Source organism: Nomascus leucogenys, chromosome 7b, assembly GCF_006542625.1.
Source record: "Nomascus leucogenys isolate Asia chromosome 7b, Asia_NLE_v1, whole genome shotgun sequence".
In the NCBI taxonomy this organism is placed as follows: Eukaryota; Metazoa; Chordata; class Mammalia; order Primates; family Hylobatidae; genus Nomascus; species Nomascus leucogenys.
The window spans coordinates 30304569-30326707 of NC_044387.1; positions in this window are offsets into that span (position 1 = coordinate 30304569).

A 22139-nucleotide genomic window follows, 5' to 3' on the forward strand; every position below is an offset into this window, starting at 1 on the left:
GTTTTAAGTGATACCCGGATTACCAGACATATTAATAGATTTCTAAAAAAATTAAAATAATGCCCCCATTTTAAGAAATAAAACATCAAGAGAAACCAACCTGGTTAGTGGAGTCACAAGTTTAAACAATTTTTAAAATTAATCACAAGGTTAGGGAAAGAGTTGTGGCTATGGTTGTAAAAAACAAACAGAAAAACCCTAGCTGCTTCAGTGTATTGGGGAAAATAATTAACCCTGAACTCATTAACTGGGCATTCCATTTTCAATAACTGATTCTGATGTATCTTCTCAGCAGTGCTCTCAACCACAGTCCAAAGCATACCAAAATTATTTCAGCTACATAAAGGCCTTCATTTTTTCCAAAATAAATTGTGTTTCTCATTAACTCCAAACACCAACTTATATCTTCACACTTCTCCCCACTGCATACCACCACCTCAACTTGTCTATTTCCATCCCACTTTCCAAGGAATTTTCTGTCACTCAGTTTTATCGATAATCATATGCTACTGTGCTTGTTCATTCAACTATTTCATGTATGAATGCTTCATCAGGCAACTCAATTACAAATCACTGGAGGGTAGTATTTGTTTGGTACTTTTTAAAATACTTCTCTTAGGTTCCAACATTCTATCATTATAGAAAATTATCAATTAATAACTATAATAATTTTTTTTAAATCCTTCCTTCTCATCTTTGGAAAAAAATGTTTATCTACCTTAACATTAGACAGATGTTGGAAAGAAAACAAAAACAAAAAACAAAAAACAAAAAACTCCTGAAAAAGATTATAATTTCCTTATTTAATTTGATATGATGTGCATAGATGCTGTGGTGGGTTGAATTGTTTCTCTTCAAAATATTAATGGATAGATTTAAGTCTTATTCCCCAGTACCTGTGAAAGTGACCTTATTTGGAAATAGGGTCTTTGCCGATGTAATCAAATTAAGATGAAGTCATACTGAATTAGGGTTGGCCTTAATGTAATGATTACTGCTCTTATAAGAGCGACATTTATGGTTTTTGAATGTTTTTCTTTTAAAAAAATATTATGTTTAAAAATTTTATATTTATGGGGTACATATGCATATTTGTTACATGAGTATATTTCGTAATGGTGGGAATTGGGCTTCTAGTATACCTATCACCCAGATAATGAACATTGTTTTCAATATGTAACTTTTTAACCCTCACTCCCTCCCTTCTACCCTCTTTATGAAGTCTCCAATGTCTATTGTTTCCATCTTCATGTCCACAAGGACCCATTTTTTAGCTTTCACTTACTTGATTTTTTGCTTCTGAGTTAGTTCTCTTTGGATATTGGCCTCCAGCAGCATCCATGTTGCTGCAAAGGGCATGATTTCATTCTTTTTCATGGACTCATAGTATTTCATCGTGTATATATACCACATTTTCTTTATCCAATCAACCATTGATGGACACTTGCTTTATCTAATCAACCATTGATGGACACTTAGGTTCGTTCCATGACTTTGCTATTGTGAATAGGGCTGCTATAAGCATGTGAATGCAGGTGTCTTTTTTATGTAATGACTTCTTTTCCTTTGGGTTGATACCAGTAGTGGGATTGGTGGTTTGAGTGGTAGATCTACTTTTAGTTCCTTGAGTTATCTCCATACTGTTTTCCATGGAGGTTGAACCAATCTGCATTCCCACCAACAATAAACAAGTGGTCCTTTTTCTCCACATACACACCAACTTATGATAGCTTTGTGTGTCTGTTTGTTTTCCTTTTTAATAGTAGCCATTCCAACTGGTATAAGATGGTATCTCTGTGTGGTTTTAATTTGCATTTATCTGATGACTAATGATATTGCACATTTCTTCATGGATATTTGGGTGCAGAAACTAACAGGGCAGAAAGCAACATGAAGACAGAGGCAGAGATTAGAATGACGCATTTAAAAACCAAGTAATGCCAAGGGTTGCAGGCAACCACCAGCAGCTGGAAGAGGCAAAGAAGGATACTCTCACAGAGCCTTCAGAGAGCATGGTCTTGGCTCACATTTTGATTTTGTACTTCTATCTTCCAGAACCGTACAAGAATACATTTTTGTTGTTTAAGCCATCAGGTTTGTGGTGCTTTAATACAGCAACCCCAGGAAACTAACAGAGACAACCACTCACCCCCTAATGAATGATGTTGAACCTTAGTGATTGGTGGGTATGAGAAATCCTCTTAGGTCTCTTGGTCACTGTAAAGCTAACTGAAAATAGCAAGCATTACTGAAATTCTTATGCAATATATAATTCAAATGCAAAGGAACACTTCAACTATAAGTCATATATGTGTGTATGTATATATATGTGTATATATTTATAAAAAATCTGTGTGTATCCTAAATATTAGAAGATAAAAGAATCATTGATTTTCTTTATAAATGCAAATTTCTCAGACAGACCCCACAGTTTATTTCACAGCTTGAGGGTGGTAGGACAAAAATCTCCGTATTTCCAACTACCCTAGGACATTCTGCTACTAGGAGGCACTCCACAAATCGCCAGAGATGATAAACTTAAACAGCCACAAATAGAGTTAATGAATTTACAAATATAAGACAAATGTATTGCATATATCATAAATGCAAACATAATACAATTCATCAAATATGACATTTATTTTCTAGGGATGTACACACAATGGAGTGTTGTTGAGAAGAAAAATTAAAACTCAAGCTCAAACTCCAGATAAGTAAAAAATTCCAAATCTTTTTGTTGGCTGGGAAAGTTCACATTATAGTATAACTATTGTTGTTCTGACTAATTACTGCTGTCAATGTCCGTAAGAATGCTATCCATTAAACAGCTGGCAAGAACACTTCCCTTCTCTTTCAGTGAAATTGAAAAAACATCATTGGAAGCAAAAATTTAAGAAATCAACTGAAAACAAGCAACCCAGTTAGAAGTTTTCTCTGGCAAATAAATCAATAAGAAACACATTTTTAAAAAATTTGTTTGCTCTTATACTAGTTGGCGAAGTAGCAATAATGACAAAGTAGTAAATTGATCCCAATCACAAAGCCATTACAAACAAGCTCTTTAAATTTGCTTCAATTCTAGTTCATTCAAAAAGCATGATTCTCTGCCACCTCATTTTACCTTTGAAAAGTGTCACCTTATATTTTTCAACTGAGTTCTAATAAGCCAGCCAACAGCTCACTGATATGTATTGTATATTTTGGAATTTAAAGCATGAAGTCAGCAAGGGATTGCTGTTGGGTTAAGAAAAATAAGTTATTTCAGATTAAGACTCTAATTAGATAAAAATCACTAGGAAAATAAGTAATTTGGTAATGTCAGCTAAATTTACAAAGGCTCATATTCATCTTTAACTCAAAAGTTGTGTGAATAATGGCAAGCTAAAATGAAAAATTGAGTCAATTATTTAGACAATTCAAATCTAAAATTACTGCTATTTAGGAAGAGAATATTTAGCTAATGGGGTCATGATTTATATAAATAAACTATCAATATTGACCAATTAACAGCCTTTTCCATTTCACTGGAAATATACAGCACTATCTTAATGATTTTCATGGGAGCATATTAGACATCCTCTATGTTAAATGAAAACCACAAAGTGTTTCATAAATCAAGCAAAAGAAAGCTAAATAGTTCACTGTATACCTTTGCTCCTAACCAGATAGAAGTAAACAGGACCCAACATGTGCAGAATTAGGTTGAATTCTGAATATCTACCTTTAACTACATATTTTTTAAGCTTAAAAAAGACCTCTCATTTGCCGGGCGCGGTGGCTCATGCCTGTAATCCTAGCACTTTGGGAGGCCGAGGCGGGTGGATCACGAGGTCAGGAGATCGAGACCACAGTGAAACCCCGTCTCTACTAAAAATACAAAAAATTCGCCGGGTGCAGTGGCGGGCGCCTGTAGTCCCAGCTACTCCGGAGGCTGAGACAGGAGAATGGCGTGAACCCGGGAGGCAGAGCTTGCAGTGAGCCAAGATCCCGCCACAGCACTCCAGCCTGGGGGACAGAGCAAGACTCCGTCTCAAAAAAAAAAAAAAAAAAAAAAAAAAAAAAGACCTCTCATTTCTCTATACATTTCTTAAATTGCAAAGCCCCTAATAAATGCTAATTTTTATATAACTATTGTTTAAAGTGAACTTAAAACTCAGTTAAAACAAACATTGCCATATTTTACTCATGTTGTTTTTCTCAGTGTTTGCCTCCTTTTTTCACTGATTTACTTTCTTTCAAAATTGGATCGAGGTGATAATCATTTATAATGATACTTTTATTGAAACATAGTGATGCTAAAATTACCATAACTAAATATTTGCATTAAATTTATTTTAATGTATAGCTGCCAGAGTGTTTAATGTATAACTTAAGTTCTCTTCACGGTTATCCTGTGAAATACATACTTCAACTTGTCAAATTAACTTATTGAAATTTAGAGAGGTGAGATAGTTCTCTCTTAGCCAGATACCCAGACATGTTGGAGCTGGGATTTCATTCTGTTATGCTTAACCATTATGCTTATTTATGTAATTTCTAATTATTGAATTAAAGTATTATAAAGAACAAGCTAAATAAGGGTGTATGAAAATAGCATGATTTGAGGGGTGCATTTGTAACAAGAAGGTGGCTAGCTGAATCCCGAAGCTATGCTGGGCCTCAGCTGTTAGCTTTAGATTGAGATTCACTTCATTCTTTAAGCTATACATTAAAATAAATTAAATAAATTAGGGTCATGGTTCTCAAACTCACCTACATCTGAATGACCTGGCAGCTTAAATAAAATGCCAGAGTTTGTAAAAATAAAAATATTTTAAAACAATGGTTAAAAGACATTAGACAATATTATCTGCTTTCTGCTACTTAGGGATTAGAGAATTGCATGATATAGAACACCCTGCCCTAACTACTTCTCCTACTCCCTCTTTGTCCACTATATTCCAGCCAAAATGGACTTCCCATGATTTCCCAAACAGGTCAAGACCGTTCTTTCTTAGAGCTTCTACTCTGGTGATCTTTTCCTTTATCCTTGCATGGCTGTTCCCACTCCATCACTTCACCCTTCTTCTTATTCCAGTTTTTATTCTATTTCTATTCCTTTCCACTTCTTCCCACCTCTTTTTCTTTCCTTCTCTCTCCTCCTCATCATCCTGTCCTCCCACTTTACTCCCTTTCTTGTGTTGCTCCATCTTTTCTTTATCCCTCCTTTGCTCCCCTCTTCAGGCCTCCTTTCCCAGCTCTACCACTTCCTCCTTCTTCTCCCCTAAACTCTCTTCACCTCTCTCAACTCCTTGATCTTCTTCTCCAACATATTCCAATTTTTTTTTACAAGTGATGAAATGGACAGCTAAAAAGAGTAGTTTCTGGGCTCTTCCCGAAACATTATCTGAAAGGATTAAGCCATATTTTCTAGTTTCTTTACCAGAATATATGTTAGTACAATTGGCACAAGTAAATTAATAATTTTGTATCCTATATTTTGTTGGATCTTACTATTAACATTGGAAAGTATCCTTTTTATTATCTTCTAGTCCTTACATGTTAACCTTAATTAAGGAATCGGCCAGCCTGTAAGCTGAAGAATTCACCAAGTTTAAGTTGAAATTTTGTATTTCAGCCACCAGGAAGTTTACCTCTTAGAAGTGGCTTATAAATGCATTAGTTATATATTATACACAAATTTCAGTATTAATACAACTTTTCTAGCAGATATTGCAAAGATTCTCTACCAATTGCATGAATCCAGTGAGACAGAACATTCTCTGAACAAGTTAGTCAAAGCAAATTTATTACCCACAGAAAGGCAGAAAGGATAAACCAAAGCTCCACATCCATAGCAAGCTGGTTCCCCAAGGCTTAGCAAAGCTGCCCAGGAAAAATGAAGTTTAGTCTGTGTGTGCTGTTCATTGCATGACAGCTGAAAAACCTCAAAAGCACTCAGCTTTGGGTTTGCATACACTGAGCACCACTTGTCTCACAGAGCTCAAGCTTTGTAGAACATTCTATTCTGGGAGGAGCAAAGACTCAGCCTAGATTGTTCTAGACATTTCTTCCTTATCTCAAGATACTGCAAACAGAGTACATTCTGCATGAGATTTCAAAGTAAAAGGGGGACTATTTGGGTCAGCCAAGGTCATCAGGGGACCTATCCTCATGCAGATGTTGTCAGTGCATTGCCCACCTATAGTTAGTCTTCACGACTTCAGTGGATGCAGGCTGAACTTCCCACTATCATTTGCATCTCCTTCTCTAAGGAGTTGTGTGGCCACCAATGCCAGTTCTGACCATGACCCCTCTGCCTGCCTGCCTGCCTGCCTGCCTCCCTCCCTCCTTCCCTTCCTTCCTTCCTTCCTTCCTTCCTCCTTTCTTTATTTCTTTTCTAATTTAGTATCTGGACAGAGAATATTTTTCCGGAAGTATCACACTCTTCAGTGTCCTCATTTTGTGTATGTGTGTGTGTGTGTTTAATCAAGAACAGATAGGAATTACCAATAAATTTTTAGCCGCAAATCTTCCCATCCCTAGTTCTAATTGCTTGCATAAAAAGACAATTACGCTCATGTAATGTTTGTTTCTTCTATTGCTTTATTGGTTATGGAGACAACACAGAAAAGGATAGTAACATTTTAGCAAATAGCAGAGCATACTTTGAGAGCTTTACTCATGTTTGTGCTGCCTGAAATATTGTGTGATCTTAATTACTGTCAAAAAGTTTGATCATTCAAAGAATAAAAACATATGCATTAAATAAGCATAAAGAAGATTTTCAAAAACAAATGCATGAAGAAAAGCATTATGCTGCTCTGTTACTGCCTTAATAAGTACACACACATGCGTATGCACATACCCAGAGCATAGGCTTAGCAGTATTTAACAGTTTCCCAATAGAGAACAGATGGAAACAAATGTCACTTTTGTCTAAGTTTATATATTTTCCGTTTTATTTGCATGGTTTTTAAGTCTTTTACTTATTTCTTAATCTTTGCCTTAACCAGTGCACTGTTAAGATAAATGAATTAAGCAAATGCCATTTCACAACTAGCATGAAATATAAAGTGTGACTTTCTTCCAAAAGTGACTTGCTGAGTTTGCTTTTCAAAGAGAACCAATAAAATCAGAATTTATCACTGCCCTCCGCATCTAAATCTTGTTTTTCATTTTCTTCTGTTAACATTCCATTTGTTTTTTCAGTTATTTAAGTTCAATTTCTTAGGCTCAGTATCTTCTGATTTGTCAAATGCTGCCATTTTTTTTTTCAAACGTTGCACTTTTTCACATCCGTTTAGTCTCCAGCTACATTTGTGGTCACTGTGCAGTGTCCCATTCAAATGTCATTCTAGTGAATTAGATGCCACACAATTTAATTAATTCAAAGACATTCAATCCCACAAAAATGTATCGAGTGACTAAAATATACTATGTACTGTACTACAGAGGAGGAAGTTATAATTTCCTGAATCACACTCATGGAAACAATGACTCTAGAGTTTGTTCAGTGAAATGGTAGAATTATATGCAAGTGGCAATCTGAGGAGAAATGTAGAGGAGGAGAACAAAGAAAATTCCACAGGGCAAATGAAATCTAAACTGAATTTTGAAGTCACAGGGAAGTTTTCCAAACAGATAAGGTAGAAATGTATAGGGAGAAATGTTCAAGACCCAGAGAGACATGAAGCCAAAGATACATATGTGTCACTTAAGAAGGTTTTTTGCTGAAGATAACATCACAATTATTTAAATAAATAGGGCTAATATGCAGGCTGCTGGCTAGATTTAATAATACTCTATCATATATACTTGAAATTTGCTTAAAAAGTGGATATTAAATGTTCTCATCAAAAATTAAAATTGGTAGCTATGTGAGATAACATATATGTTAACTAATTTGATTGTGGTAATTATTCCACAGTATATATGCCTATAAAATTATATATTATACACCTTAACAATACATAATTTTGTCAATTTCACCCCGATAAATTTTGAAGAAGTTAAAATGATTAAATTAATTTTTAAATAAATAAACATTTCCCCGTCCCCATTTAATAAGAAGTCCAGAAGCAGATGGTTGCTAGTGTTGATTCAGTAGCTCAATGATGCTATATGATGTGTTGCAATACTATTATTGTTTTATTTTCTTTTTTTCTAATGGTAACAAGAGGGCTGCTACAGCTCTACCCATCTTGCTGTTATGTTAGGTAAGAAATGGGTGATACCAATAGATTTTCCTTTACCATCATCCTTTGGTATTCAAAAGTGATTGGTTCCAGGACCCCCCAGCAAATACAGAAATCCATAGATACTCAAGTCCCTTATTCAAAATGGCATAGTATATACATATAACCTATGCACATCCTCTTATATACTTTAAATCATCTCTAGGTTATTTATACTACCTAATACAATACAAATGCTATGTAAATCATTGTTTAACTGTTTATATGTGCTAATTTTTGTTGTTGCATTATTACTTTGTCATTGCTTTTTTTAAATAATATTTTTGATTTCTGGTTGATTGAATCCATGGATATAGAATCTGAATACAAAGGGCTAACTGTATATCTGATTAACTGTGACTAGATCCGATAGCCACTTGACACTTCAGGCTAAAATAAATGTTAAAAATGTGAGTATTTCGCTTTCATAAACTTTATAATAGAAACATACAACGTGGAAGGAAGTTAAAATAGGGGCTGGGTAGGCCAATCAACAAATCTTCAACGGTGTGTTGCAAAAACTATACTCTATCTGGAAAGCCAAAACTTGTTAAAGAGAGCATGGAATAAAATGAGGCTAAAGAAGTAGGAAAACAGAGGAAAATTAAAGGCTACACTTGGACTTTCAACTTTTGTTTTATCAAATGTAGAGTCTATCCATTCCCCACCCCCAAATTAAACTCAGGCTGAAAGTAGTGAGCCCAAAAGTACAGTGCACATCCTGAACATCCTGGTGAAATTGACTGAGCTACGAGAAAGGGATATACGAACCAAATATGATAGTCCATCAGGAGGAATAAATGGGAAATGTTTAAGGTGATGGATATGTAAATTCACTTGATTTAATTACTGTATACTATATACATATAGCATCACTGTGTACCCTATAATTATATATTGTTAAAATGTGCCAAAAAATGAGGGACTAAATACAACATCAAAGCCAAAGGGGACAGGAATAGTTTTCAAAATAGGACCATGAAGTTTGGAATCTCAGATCCAGAGCAGTTCCTGTAAGAGAAGCCTGTTTGAGTGAGTAGAGTGAAGTCAGAATTCCCTACACTTTATACAAGCTTTATGTTCCAGCCTAGGTGATAAGGGAGGATGGCTCAGATTAATAGAAACTTCCAATAATAGGGCACATTTGGGGAGTCGTTGAAGGATTTGAAGCTAAATGATTAGGCTTCTAATTTAGAATTATCATGATAGCTACAACAAAAAGATTTGTTTGAAAGAAAAGTGTGTCCAGGAGAAACAAAGCAGTTCAGAAACCACAATAGTCCACATAAAAATTACCTCTAATTCTTCTAATTCTATTTTAATCCTTTAAAATATTACTCTGCTTGTTCTATCATAATACTCAAATCTTGTACCATGTAAATAGGAATTATTATCTCTTCATCTTTTTGGTTTTATTAATTTATTTGTTAATTTATTCAAAACTTGAGGGCCTACTATACGCTATTCCCTGTCATAGGTGCTAGTGAGATGACAGTCAACAAAAGTGTATTTTTTCTGTTACTGTTTCGACTAATATGTTTGCATTCTATGAGAGAGAGTTCATAAACACAAATAAGCATATGCTGTATCAGGTTTGGATGTTACATAAAGAAAATTCAAGTTAGGTTAGGAAAATAAATAATGGAAAAGCTCCTATTTTATATTAGTATGTTAAAGAAAAGTCTCACTGATAACCTGAAACCCAAAGGAAGTGAAGGAGTGAGCCATTTGGATATATGGTAGAAGATGGCTTCATTCAGAGGAAGCAAGTGTAACATAAGGTGAAGCATGTGAGATCCTTTCAATTAAGAATCAGGAAGCCAGTGTAATTGGACCATAATGAGTGATGGAAAATAGTAACTTATGATATCAGAAAAGCAATTATGGACCAAATCATAGTGCAATGTATAAGCCATGTAAAGGATGTTCTAGTAAGTTTGGAAATCATGTGATAATATTTAGCAGAAAGATGACATTCAGCTTTAGGTTATATAGAATCACTCTGGCTGCTGTGCTTAAAAGTAATATGTAGAGGAACCAAAATGAAACAAGGAGACCAGTAAGGAGGACATTGCCATAAACTGAGACACAAATGATGGGATTCTAGTTATATTTTGAAAATATAGGTAAGAGATTGGCCAATGGATTAGATATGAAGTGAGAACAAAAGGGAAGAGTCGAGGATGTTTTTTATGTGAAGTTTTTTATGACTGAGCAACTAATATATTGTTGACTTCCATTAACTTAGAGGATAAGACAGTCAAAGAAATACTCATAAAATTCGAAATTCTGTTTGGGCCATATTTATTTTAAAATGACCATTAAATATCCACAATGTTCAACCCTGAAATATTTGATTTTTTATCTCAGGCAGTGTAGTTTTCTCCTTCAAAAATTTTTACTTAAAAATTTCCATCTTTGCTCTAGTTTCTTGAACATATGAAACACTATTATAATTATTTTAATGTACTCGTCTACAAATTCTATCAAATGTAATTTCTGGATCAGTTTTTGCTATGCTTTGAATGTGTGCCCCCTCCAATCATTATGTTGAAATGTTATTGCCATTGTAACAGTCTTAAGAGATGGGATATGCGAGAGGTGATTAGGTCATCAGGGAGTTTCCTCTTAGTGGAATTTAGGCCATTACAAAAGGGTAAGTTGAGCCCCTTCTTGCTCTGCTCTCTCACCACCTTGCCTTTCACCATGTGATTACACAGCAAGAAGGTGCTTGCAAGATGCTAACACTAGCCTCCAGAACTGTGAGCCCATAAATTTCTATTTATTATAACTTATCCAACCTGTGATATTCTGTTATAATAACATAAAATGGACTAAGTCAGTTTTAATTGATTGATTTTTATTCTCGCATACTGTTCTACTTTTGTACTTCTTTTTATAACTTATAATTTTTGATTGGATGTCAGATATTGTGAATTTTGCTTCATCAGATGCCATATATGTTTTATTTTCATACATTTTATTGAGCATTGATCTAAGATGCAATTTTAATGGGAAACGGTTTAATCCTTTTGGGTCTTGCATTTAAGCTTTGTTGGTCAATGTTTATTCTCAGGTAAATTTTTCCTATGACTAAGCAAGATCCTTTTAAAAACACTACCTGATGCCCTCGTGAATTACAAGGTTTTCACTTGTTTCTTGGGAACAGTCACTCGGGTAGTTTCTTCATACAAATATGCTGATCAGATTCAGCTGAATATTAAAAAGGGCCTGCTGTAGATATTCAGAGTTTTTCTCTTTGCTCATCTCTCTCCTCTCTGGTATGCCATTCTGTGAATTAAAGCCACCGTGGGCCCCTCAGACTCACAGCTCTGTCTTCTCCACTAAGGGAAAGCATCCATTCTCTCTCACTGCCTTGTGGCCTAGAAACTTTCTCTAGTCAGTAAGTGGAACCATTTTGGGTTCCCTTTTTTTCGGAGATCATTATCTTTTGTTGTCTGATACTCAATAAAGTTGTAGTTATATCCTTGTACACATTTTGTCAATTTTCTTAGTTGTTTTAGGTAGGAGGCTACATACAGTCCTTTTTTACAGCTTTTAATTGGAAATAGAAGCCTATTCTACCTATAATGCTTTTTTCTTATCTTTTAAGAATCAGCATTATTGGATGGGCATGGTGGCTCATGCCTGTAATCCCAGCACTTTGGGAGGCTGAGGCAGGTGGATCACCTGAGGTCAGGAGTTTGAGACCAGCCTGGTCAACATGGTGAAACCCAGTCTCTACAAAAATTAGCCAGGCGTGGTGGTGCACGCCAGTAAGCCAAGCTTCTTGGGAGGCTGAGGCAGGAGAATTGCTTCAACCTGGGAGGCTGAGGTTTCAGTGAGCCAAAAGCGTACCACTGCACTCTGGCCTGGGCAACAGGGTGAGACATTGTCTCAAAAACAAAACAAAACAAAACCAAAAACAACAATAACAACAACAAAAACAAACCAAAAAAACAGCATTATTAAGAAAACATGGACAAATAAGAAACATTTTATATTTACAGTTCAATGACTTTTGTCAAATGCATGCACACATAAGCACCACCAAAATCAACATACAAACAGCATTTATTGCTCTCTAATTTTCTCTCATTGTCCATTGTATTTAACCACCTCTTAGTTCCAGCGCTATAACAAAGTACCATAGATTGGGTGGCTTATAAAAATAGAAATTTATTTCTCATAGTTCTGAAGGCTGGAAGTTAGAAATTAGGGTGCTGGCATGGTTGGATTCTGATGAAGGCCCTTGCATGGTGGAAATAGAGTGAGAGAGCTTCCTGGGGTCTCTAAGGACATGAATCCCGTTCATGAGGGCCCAACCCTCATGAGCCACACCAGCTCCCAAAGGCCTCTTCTTCTAATACCATTACATTGATGGGTTAAGATTTCAATATATAAATTTTGGGGAGACATATGTAGACTATAACATCACTTCTCTCCCACAACCACAGGCAATGACTCATCTGCTATTTGTACTATAGATTAGTTTGTTGAGTCCAGAAATTTATATAACTAAAATCATAATATATATTCTTTTGTGTGTTGCTTCTTTTGCTCAGTATGTCAGTATTAACATTTGTTTTTGTTATATGTATACATAATTCATTCCTTTTTATTGCTGAATATTACAGCATTGAGACTATAACATTATTGTTCATAGATATATTGTCATTTCCAGTTTAAGGCACAATGCTATTTTAAGTATTTATTTACATACAAATTTTGTATGATTATTGTGTGTTCATCTTACCCCTTCCAGCTGGAGTTGTATTAAGGAACCAACTCTCTTCTGCTATCTATCTGTAATGGAACACTTTGTAAAACCTTTATATGTTTTTTTCTTAGTACAGCATTTATAATTTTATCATTCATAGAGATTCTGAGCCACTTAAATCCATTGTCATTACTAGAAGTTCTTCAGTTATAATTCCTTCCATGTAATTTAAACCAAACATAATCATAGCATCTAATTACAGCACTTGTTTTATATATTAGGCAGTGAGAAGAAATGCATTGCTTTCTTTCATTTGTTCTGAATCATTAATCAAAATATAGACAACTAACAAGATCTCCAAAGATTTTCTACAAATATTACCTTTTCTTTTTTCTCTTTTGAGATAGATTACTTAGATTTGGGACAATATACAAACAACAGTCATTAGTCAGACCTTGTTGATTCCATTTGCTTTCCCACTGGTATATATATAATTACATGGTAATGTCAAAGTATCTTATCTTTCATAACATATGGTCTCCTAGTCACTTGAAGTGTTCCCTCCACACACATACCAAATTGTAAGGATATTCTTTGTATGATTTGAACAATGTATTTAGTGCTCAAAAATGACTTTACAGTCCACAAATGTAAGAATTTCTTTTTCACTATGGTATTCCTTATTGCCTAGTAGCACATATAGAAGCTCACTGTGTAATTATTGAAGAGTTAAATAAAAGAAATATAGAATTATCTGAATGTATTGTTAAAATGCTTGTAAAAACCCATATTTTATATGCCATAGCATGTTTCCTTTGTGATATCCATGGCCTCCTAATATCAAAATGTGTTTTTTCTCTCTTATCTTAAATAATGTATTCACGAATTAATATTGTGTTCTGATTTTCCTTCAATTTCTTAGGGTCCAACACACCATAACATTGCCCTCAATGTATTTTTACATACCAAGTCTTCCTCATGGCAGGCAGGATAATATTTTGGTGTTATTGGAAAACACAGGATATATACCACCCAGAGGGAAATTTCCAAACAGGAAATAAGAATGGAAAGAACCAGGTATTGAATAGTAACCAAGATCCTTTGTTTCTGGTCTCTGCTACTTTTCTACATCACATGACACATGACTTTTTACACTTCATCATTGCCTTCTTTGTAAAAGCAACATAACCAAACCATCTAATTTTATTCAGGGAATAAGGGTGACTACATTGAGTTTTGCTCTACAAACTGCAGAACTGAAACATGGTCATTTGCCATCCTTGGTGGCATTTGGAAGAGGGTATTAGGAAGAAAATGGAATGGTTTGGAGAAAAGGATTCTCTAAGATGTAGGTAAGAATTATTTACAAAAAATTTATTATGTGTTTTAAGGAAACATAAGCTGTTGACAAGAAAATTATTTTTATAAAGATCATGAATTCAATAGTAACTGTGCTTGTCTGAGTTGCCTGAGTTTGTATAATTATAATTATTACTGCTATTATGCATTAATAATACGTTTTCTGGCTTAAAAAATTTCCTATAGGGAACAAAACATATAATATAATCCTATTTGTAATGAAACATTAAATATATCATATTTCACATATCAAGAAAAATTATTAAATGATCTTAGTCTTCTTCTTACCCAAATTAATAGTGAAAATACATAAAAGAAGTAGTATGTGCGGTTACATTTGCCAACTGATTTATAATTATTTTACATTAGACTGAGTGTTTAATGTTCCCTTTATGTCATGAACACTGTATGCAAGGCTTGAAGTCTTTGATGTTCTATTGCAATTTAAAGGGAGATCAACTCCCACTTTGACTAATTTTGAAAACAAAGCCAAAAGAAAATGTTCATTTATTTTTGGGAAAAGTCACTTTAGCGATTCTCTCAAGCAAGTTATGAGTGTTGTATATAATAACAAAACCCCTGCCAATTGTGAAAGGTGCAAACAGGTACTTTCAACTGAAGATGACTTTAAAAATTACCACTGGCTCAGTTCAGGCTGTAAAAATTATCTTTCACAGTATTTAAAAGAATGAGTTTGCAGGAAATATATTTATCTATATATTATTATTAGTTTAAAACTGAAACTAGAAGTAAAATTAAAAAACTGAAAAAGAAAATATAAGAATTAATGAATTACTCTAATGTACATATAGGACAAACATTTGTTTATTCAACAACTTCAATTTTTAGAATGCTGGAGTTCGGGCCTAATGAAACTTGGAGGGGGTAATTCTAGGTATATAGAAAAATTGCTGCACGTTATAGAGACCATTTGGATGTTTTGAAGGTTATTAGGTGGTAATTATATGTTATCATTAGATACGTCTTATATTTCTCTAGGCATTTACAAGAATGAAATATTTGCCCTTCCTAAATAGGGTCATAGTCTGTGCTTATTTGTAGCCATCAAATAGCTGTCCCATCGTGAAAGTCACATTTACATATAAGTTATTTTCAAAGAAACCTAGGGTAAATTTTGCATTTTATTCACTTAATGTCTTTTGAAGTAATTTATATAATGTTTTGTTATTTATACAGTTTTTAATATATTGTTTTAATTGTTCTTCCAAATAAGCCTGTGGAATTTTTAGAAAATATAGTTATTAACATTCTGCTGAAGTGAAACAGAATCTTAGAAAGATTAAGTGACATTTAAAATTATGAAGTTTAGATAATTATCAAAGGTAGTGTTGTTCAGTAGATACATACATAATGCTAGTCAAAGTGAGAGTCACATGTGTAATTTTAAATTCTTATTAGTCTCATTTTAAAAAGTGAAAAGGAAATTAATACTGTATTTTTCCAACATGTCCACATTATTGTCATTGTAAAATGTGAATCAATGTAATACTATTCATAAGATATTTGTTATGCTCTTTTTTCTTAGCAGGTCTTCAAAAATCTGAAGTATATTTTACATATAAAACACATCTCAACTTCAGCCAGCTACATCTCAAGAGTTCAATAAATATACATGGCTACTGGCTAACATATTGCACAGCATATATCAATTTCAGCACATATTTGTTCCAGATTCTTAAACAATTGTTTTCCTCTACACAATTAAGTTCCTCTCTTCCTTTTCTACTCTCATGCACCATGATTCTCAGCCAAATGACTGAAGCATCTACTGCAATGGTATACTTACTTCCTATATCACCTCATCTATTTTATATTCTGATGCTTGAATTACCTTCCTTATTTGTATATTTGATCACATCACTCTCTGATTTACAGCAGAAATCATCCCCCATTTTGTTTCAATATGAGATAGGGCTTTTGAATTTTTGAAGTGTTCTCTAGGTAATTTGGATGCACCACTGATTGAATTACCAGAGTAGATACTAATTCCTTTTCAAGCAGTACACTGTGTTAAGTGCTGCCGTTATTCTGAACTGTCTGAATACCTTACACTTACCCCAGTTAGTGTTGGTTTTGTGACAGCTGGGATTGGCCCTAGCAGAGTCTGACACATAGTGGTATACGTGAGTTAACAAAGAGAATGTATTTTTAAAATATCATAATATATTTCACATGCCAAATTATTTCAGTCAACTGACAATGAAAGAACAATTAAATGCATCCTCGTTAGTTTCTGAATTGTTTAACCTAATTGTTCATTAGGTTTTCCCTGTAAAAATGAGAAGTAACAGTGTATTTTTACTCAACGGGATATTCTGATATTTGATTATGAAAATTTGATTTATGCATCTCTGAACCTGAATTTGTAATTTCTGTTACATTAAAATGTTACATTTAGACATAACAGGTCAACTTATCTATGTTTTTATGTTAAAATGCAGAAAATGAGATTGCTAGAAAAAATTAATACTTTAAAATAAATTACTGTTTATATTGCCAAAATGCATAGATTCTTATAGTCATTGTTAAAATTCTTTATAATGTGGCTAACAATTTATGTTCCTTAGCTTGTACACTACAACAAGCATAAATCCATCTTGGTTATATTTTTACGTGATAAAAGGATATCCAATTCGTTTTCATGGGAGAAATATACATTTATACATACAGCATTAAAATTAGATTCTTTTGGGTCAAAATTTTGAAAAGAATATTTTACAACCTAAGGGGAAAAATATGCCTAAAACACACTATTAGGTTTTCAACTATGATCAAAGTTAAAATAAATAAATGTATCTCTGCAGACATTAAACTGTATCTTCAAGCTGCATACAAAATGAGACCAACCTTAGGGACTTTTTTTCAATATAAAAGACCTCAGTAATAGGATAAAAATGGAAATAGATTTTATATATATTTCCCAAGGCTTATATTTGATAGCCCTTTATAAAGAATTTGGTAAGATGAAATAAAATGGCAAGATCAAACACACACACACAGAAACAGATTTCCTGCTATGAAGCATGTAAATTAAGATGATGTAGCAAATGAAAAGCTTTGTTCCTGTGATTCCTTATATCGTGCCTACAGAAAAAAATTAAACATCCAATTTGATTAATATAATCAAATAATCCATATCTTTTAAACTAGGCAGAGTGCTTATTTTAAATCTTCTTAAAAATGTTTATCTAAATATTGTTTTTTTTCCCACAGAATTTACTGGAATGGTTTAAACATGCCCTGAGCATTAGAAATCACAGATATTATTTGTACACTGCAACTGCAGTCCTCCAATCTAGCCCTTAATGGTTATGCTCAGGCAACACTGGCATTTAAGTTCCTCAAATTCATCAAAGACATTCTTACCTTGGGGGCTTTATTTGTATTGTCCCTACTGTCTATAATAGATTTCTTTCCATTCTTGCAAGCTTGGCGGTTTCTTATTCTTGGGTCTCAGCTTAAACATCACTTCTGTAAAAAATCCTTCTTTTATCATCTAAGTTTGGTCTCCTCTTATTTCTATCTTAGTAGTCTATTTCTTTTTACATCTTTTTATAGTTGTTATTTATTTATTTATTGTTGATTACTTGCTTATTTGTTCTTGCCTCTCTCTTTACCTATGCATGTATGAGGAATAGTAAATTAGTTATTAAACACTTCACATTAGTGAACAGTAAAGCTTCTGTCACAAAGTTAGTGCCTAATAAATATTTGTCTGATACAAATAAATGAATAAATCACAATATTGTTAACTTACTTAATTAGTTACATGTATTTTTTACCTCTGCTTAAGATTAGTTTTTTAAGGGTTTATAATTTAACTGTAATAATGTGTGAATAATTTATTAAAAGCCAAATGAATCAAACAAGAAATATTTTAAGTCAAAGAATCAAACAAGACATATTTTAATTGCAATGGAGCCTAAGAATTCATGTTAGTGCATGTTTACCAAAGTAACCTACAGAAAGTTTCAGATATAGCAAAAGCAAATTGCATGAGATTTACCAGAGTTACCATGAAACTGAAGCTTTTTTAAAAGTGAAAATAAAATAGAAACTTAAATTTTTTCTCTTTTCAATACACAGTTTTATGAAAACACACATTTAAGAAAATAAGACGGGATACTAATAATAAGTAATGTAAAAAGATGGTATATAAGATTTTTAAAAAGATTTCACAACAAAATTTAACTCTAAAGATATAACATTCCTCTAATTATGCTACATATATGGCTATCTATGGTAATTAAATTACTTAATTACATATATTAATAATGTGATTTATGTGTGTAGGAAAAGTATGACACTTCCCAACTGGCTTTCCTGCCTCTATCCTTAACCACCAGCAGTCTATTCTTTTTTTTTTTTTTTTTTGAGACGGAGTCTCGCTCTTTCGCCCAAGCTGGAGTGCAGTGACGCGATCTCGGCTCATTGCAAACTCCACCTCCCAGGTTCACGCCATTCTCCTGCCTCAGCCTCCCGAGTAGCTGGGACTACAGGCACCCGCCACCATGCCCGGCTATTTTTCTGTATTTTTAGTAGAGACGGGGTTTCACCGTGTTAGCCAGGATGGTCTCGATCTCCTGACCTCGTGATCCGCCCGCCTCGGCCTCCCAAAGTGCTGGGATTACAGGCGTGAGCCACCGCGCCCGGCCTATTATATTCTTTACATAACAATTTGAGTAATCCTTTAAAATATGTCTGATCATGTCTCCATTTGTTACGGTTAATTTTATTTGCCAACCTGAATGGAATTTTGGGGTTTCCAGATATCTGGTTAAACATTATGATGGCTGTGTCTGTAAGGATGTTTCTTGTGAGATTAACCCTGGAATCAGTAGACTGAATGAAGTAAATTGGCCTTCCAAATGGGGGCGGGTTTCATCAACTGTTTGAAGCCTAAACAGAAACAAAGGCAAGATGAGAGAGAATTTGCTCACTCTGACTGACAGATTTCCAGTTGAGACATCAGTCTTTTCCTGCACTTGGGCTAGAACTTATACCACTGACTCTCCTTGTTCTCAGACCTGTATGCTTGGACTGGAATTGTATCATTTGCTCTCTTGGATCTCTAGCTTGCAGATGGCAGATCTACATATGGAGAGAATGTGCTGGATTCCCATCCGGGGTGGAAGGTTCAACCTCTAGAACATATGGTTTAGTCTTTTGTTTAATATCATGGTTCCCGGGAACATTACATAAAAAAGAATAGAGAAGTGCTAGCATCTTATATTTGGGTAAAGAAAATAGGAAGAAACCCAAGGGAAAACAAGGAAGTGGTATTTTTACTGTTGGCATATTATTACCTGAAATTTAAATACATCCATTAGTAAAACTGTCCACTTTTAGTCTTCCTATATTTGTTAGGGTTCTCCAGAGAAACAAAAGGAAAGTATATATATAATTAGATCTTGGGATTTCTTCAAGCATACTGAGTGCAGATCCTGGGATTTCTTCACATGACCAATTCTTTATCCTCTCTCTCTCTCTCTTCTCTCTCTCTCTCTCTCTGTATATATATATATATATATATATATATATAAATATGTGTGTGTGTGTGTGTGTGTGTGTGTGAAGGTATATATATATATGTAAATTAAGAATGATGTAGCAAATGAAAAGCTTTGTTCCTGCAATTCCTTATATTGTGCCTACAGAAAAAAATTAAACATCCGATTTGATTAATATGATCCAATAATTCATATCTTTTATTTAAACTAGGCAGAGTGCTTATTTTAAATCTTCTTAAAAATGTTTATCTAGGGCCCCATGTGGTGGCTTACACCTGTAATCCCAGCACTTTGGGAGGCTGAGGCAGGTGGATCACCTGAAGTCAGGAGTTCGAGACCAGCCTGATCAACATGGTGAAACCCCATCTCTACTATAAAATACAAAAATTAGCTGGGCATGGTGGCAGGCACCTGTAATCCCAGCTACTTGGGAGACTGAGGCAGGAGAATTGCTTGAACCTGGGAGGCGGAGGTTGCAGTGAGCCAAGATTGCGCCATTGCACTCCAGCCTGGGTGACAGAGTGAGATTCCATTTAAAAAAAAAAAAAAGTTTATCTAAATATTCTGTTACATATATATCCAAGAAGAGCGAATATTTTAGTCAAAGTCTAAAGGCCCAAAAGACCGATGTTCTAGCTTGAGTGGATAGTTAGGAGGAGTTCCCTCTAACTCAGCATTTTTTTTTCCTATTTAAGTCTTCAATTGATTAAATGAAGTTTGATCATTAGAGAGCAGTCTGCTTAACTCAGTCTACCTATTCAAATGATAATCTCATTCAGAAGCACCACTACAGAGACACCCAGAATAATGTTTGACCAAGAATCTGTGCACCTGTGTCCCAGTCAAGTTGATATGTAAAATAAGCTGCCATTCCCTTCAATTACCTTTTTTATTTGTTTTCCACTTCCAACTTCCTATTCAACCCATTCTTGCCTGGCTTATTTGCCACTATTTCATTGAAATGACTTCTAACATAATAAGCATTGCATTCCTAAAATAAACCCTATCAGGTATTTTTCTATTCTCATGCTTGACATCTTTAGAGTATCTGATCTTGAGACCATTCTTTCCTTCTTCATATTTTATCTTGCCTTGGATTTTGTGGCTTTTCATTTCCATGAATATTTCTCTTATTTCAGCTTCTGTCCCTTTCTGACTCCTCTCTCCTGGTTTTTTTCTGCCTAAATTTTGAAATATTTGTATTTCTCTGTATATTTCCTTTTCTTACTTTCTTCTCATTGTGTATTATCCATAGATTATGTATCTCATGTCTCTGACTTTTTATGCCCTTTGACTCAAATTACTTCTCTCATTCAAGGAATTATTTAAGTTCTAGATTTACCTTAATCTTGACATGTGTAAAACTAAACTAAGACACTGGGACAGAGTTTGAGAGGAAGTTTATGAGGAGTGCTCTGGAGGGCAGCAATTATTCAGTGTACAGGAAGCATGAATGACAGAAGAAGAAGCTCAAACGTGATGCAGTCACAGGAAAATGCCCAATTGATTCCACAGGGAGCTCTGAGCTGGCATAGTTCCAGATCCAGAAAAGCTGTCTGGGTATGTATACACTGGCACCAACCAGAGCTTGAACTCAGGTTGCCATCAGGAAAAGGAGATAACTTTGGTCAACATGTCCTCTTCAGACCAGGATAATTTCTAGAGTGAATCTTGATTGTAATTCGTCAACTGACAACTTTCTAAGTCACTGAGTAAATGAATGCTTTTCTCCTGAAAAGGATGAGAGTAATCTCGGCAACACAGTGCATAAACTTGGTCTCTCTAATGTAATACCTGCTTCAGTTAATAGCATGATTATCCTACCAAGAGGTAAAAACAAGAAAGTACCACCCTTCCTTAACTGTTCCCTGTTCTTGTAATTTTAAACAAAACTGCTTCGACTGTACCCTTCATAATTTACTTGGGAAAATTTCTCTTTAAGTATTTCAATTTCTTTACTATGCCAATCTCACTGAGAATTCTCTTGCCAAGACCTTCATCAACATCATGGTTATATCATGTTTGCATTTAGATTAACATGTCCTACTCTCCATGTAGCTACTAGTAATTGTTGAAATACATAAAAAGAAATTGATTTTTTGTAAATAGAGTAGGTAATAGTGTCCCTATACATTGTATACTATTTACATGCATCATTTTAATAAACATTATATTATTTGAAGAAAATATTCTAGTAATAAGCAACTTATGTAATATATATCTGTCAACTTTCCTGGTTAACTGAAAGGGTTCCAGCCTCTAACAACATTATATAATGTGGTATACTTATAGTATGTTATAAATACACGCTAT